Source organism: Humulus lupulus, chromosome 1, assembly GCF_963169125.1.
Source record: "Humulus lupulus chromosome 1, drHumLupu1.1, whole genome shotgun sequence".
NCBI classification, from domain to species: Eukaryota; Viridiplantae; Streptophyta; class Magnoliopsida; order Rosales; family Cannabaceae; genus Humulus; species Humulus lupulus.
In genome coordinates this window covers 12751770-12755247 of record NC_084793.1, presented here as the reverse complement: position 1 = coordinate 12755247, position 3478 = coordinate 12751770, and positions in this window count along the sequence as shown.

The window sequence follows — 3478 nt, the reverse complement described above, 5'->3', positions numbered from 1 at the left end:
TTATAGATACCATGGTGAGGACCAGAGGAGCACACTCAAAGAAAACTCCAACCAATCTCTCAAATCCTCTGTCTGAAACTCCTGACAGCACAGCCTTGCCTTCTGCCTCTGCTCTTCCCAAGTCTGTCTCGACGCCTAGTTCATCTACGGGGAAAAAACCCAAAATGAAGCCGCGTAAGCAGACAACTCCGGTTCTCACGGCGACCCCTCTGGTGTTCCCCGATGTTGATGCTGCTGTCCCTGTGTCATCACCTCCACCTAAAGGGGTGGTGACCGAAAAGGAATCTGTTATTCCTTCTTCTCAGAGCGCTCCAATAAAAAAGACTAGGGCATCCGAAAAAGGGTCTGTCGAACCCTCTCCACCAAAGAAATCGTCTCTCCCACCGAAGACAAATGCCAAAGGTTTTTTGAAGAGGAAAACGCCCTCCGATTCGACTGTCTCTCCTTTATCCTCGGTCAAGAAACGTCTCAAGGACAACCCACCATCACCGTCCACTTCTGAGGCAGATGAAGAAGAGGAAACAGTGGCTGACGAATCCACAGAAGATATCCCAGAGAAAGTGGCCTCTGACAAAGAGCTGTCTCAGGAACCTGAAGAATCATCCACCGACTCTGAGCCAAGGGAAGAGGAAGATGTTGCGTCGTCTGATCCAGATGTGGACACAGTCCCAAGCCCTGTCGCCACTGTTCCCAGTCCTGTGGAAACAAAACCCTCATCCAAGGGAAAAGGCGAGAAACCCATCTCTCGGTTTGGTACTCCTCTTACTAAGTCAGTGGTAAAATTTCAACCTCACTCTTATTCCTTCTGTTATAATGACAATGAACGAGATATGATGCTGTATGCCCATCGTAAGTTCCTTCCCGAGAGGAATTTTGTTCTTAGTGATCATAGGTCCTTCGGAGTTCTCATCTTGCTTCAAACCCGTGAGTGGGTTGGGTCCCTGGTGAAGCTTTCTGGCTATGTGGAGCGTGTTGTGAAGGAGTTTTATGCCAATCTTACCCATGATGTGCTTGATCCAAAGTCCCCTCACTTCGAAAAGGTATATGTCCGCGGACAATGGTACTCCTTCGCTCCTAAAGATATTGCTATCGCTCTCCAAATTCCGATTGCAACTGTTGAAGACCAAGCTGCTGAAACACTTGATCGCGATGAAGTGTTGTCCGAGCTCGTGGGACAACGCATGCAGTGGTCCCCCAACACTGTTCTGCTGGTCACCAACCTGACAAATATGTATGCTGTGCTCCACAAGTTTGCCACTTCAAACTGGAAACCTACATCTCACACTAACACCATTTCTTTTGACCTGGCCGCATTCCTCTATAAAGTTGGCACAGGCATAGAAGTTGATCTGGCGAAACACATTTTTGATCAAATTGTTGGTTTCCGCAGGGGTAGTCGTAAGTCTCTTAATTTGCCCTTTCCCCATCTCATTTATAAAATTCTTAGCATGCAGAATAATGACATCAAACTGGAGACCGAAGATTTGGTCCTTGCCACTACTGCCGTTTCATTCCGATCAGGTGGCCCTTCAAATGAGACTGGCGAAGCACCAAGCGCCAAGAAAGTGAAGCCTCAGTCCCTCAATTTCGTATCTGAGGACCTGCCCCCTGATTCTGTCCCAACAATTTCACCTGCTGTGGCTACAGAATTGGCGTTCCTTCGTTCTAGTATGGCTGATCTTCACACAAAGTTTGCTATCATCCAGCAGTCCATTCAAGACCTACTGATGCTTGCCACCCGTGCTTCAAATTCTTGATCACTGTTTTTACTCTATTTGTTTATTTTGCCATACAACATTGGTCTTTTGGGGTATTTTCTTTTTTTCTTTGGTACTTTGACAGACAAATAGGGGGAGAAGCACTCCTGGTTTCTTCTTTTTTTAAGTTTTTGTGAGCATCAAACTCTGGACCCTCTATTTCTTGAGGGGGAGTTTTTTTATTACTTGTTTTTGATTACGTGTGCTTACTTGTGCTTTTTCGCATGGGGAGTTTTATTTGGTAATCACTAACTTGTTTTTCTTGCAGGAGTGTTATATTAATTTTGCCTTCCAAAGTGCCAAAGGGGGAGATTGTAAAATCCCGGTTTTGAGGGATTTGTTTCTATTTTTAGTTTATTGGCATTTTTGGTTTTAGACAAAATTAATATTGTATTTATTGATTAAATCCTGTTTATTGTGTAATATTCTCTGCTGTAAATGTCTCTTTCCGTATATAGAATAAATCTGGAATTATCTTGGAAATATTCTTGTCATTTATTCTTTTTGTCTCGGTTAGGAAAGTCTGGGTATCTTTTGTTTCAGCAGAATCCGTTTTTGTCAAAACAGATGGATATTTACCTTATTTAGAATTATCTTGTGCATCAAGTAATCAATGGTGAATATTCTTTATTTATGCTTTTGTTTCTCTATAAAAGCTTCTAACCTAGACGATTAGGTTATCACTTCAGAGATTGATTTCATATTTTGTTGAAGTGCCGTTTTCATGTGTAGAGAGCTTTTGTCCTAGAGCTCTTTGTTTTGTTTTATGTTTTTCTTGCATATGTTTGTTAACTGTTTTGCAGGTAAAACTCTCAAGGACACTTTGTTTAAGAGCTTCGGGAGAAGCTTGTAGTGTGAGTCACTCTTCGGGAGGATTAGTGCACGGACCAGAAGTTGAAGGGAGTTCAAGTTTCTGAGTCATTTGGAAGTGTTATTAGGAAGTGTCAAATTGCTGGGATTGCGACAATTTAAAGAGGGAGTCTTTAAGATTGTATAAGTCAATTGGTGATTGTAATTTGAATAATTCTTATCTAATAAACTTCATTCTCTGGGTGTGGCCTCGTGGATTAGTAACAACCTGCAAAGGTTGTTGATACCACGTAAAAATTCGTGTGTCCTTTATTTTTACGTTTCTGATTAAGTAATTCTGTTGACACATATCATACATCTGTTTAAGCATTTCCGCAATCTGTTAAAACATGGTTTTACATACATCCTTGGATTAATTATTTGAATTAATCAATTAATTTAATCCAAATAAGAGAATTTCACTTTCGGTTGCATTGGATTGCATAATGATGATTAATATACAATATGAGGTTGCTATAGTTGCTTAACATGATAAAATTTGCATGAGTTTTTAAGATGCTATCAATTGAATTGGATTGCATAAGGTTGCATAAGAATGATTAATTTACATAATGAGATTTATATGTAGTTGGTTAACATGGTGAAATATATAAATAAATTTTTATAAGTTGCTTTAGGTTGCAAGCAAGTTGTAATTTGCATTTGAGGTTGCATAAGGATAATTAAGTTGTATATTGAGGTTGCTATAATTGCTTAATATATTGTAATTTGCAAATGAACAACGTTTTAATTTGAATTTCAGGCTTTTTAAGCTGCTTATGTTACATCAACTAAATCAGCCTCATGCAACCAAATAAATTTATAAACATAAAGATGCAACTTAATCAATCTATAACAAGTAAAACAACATA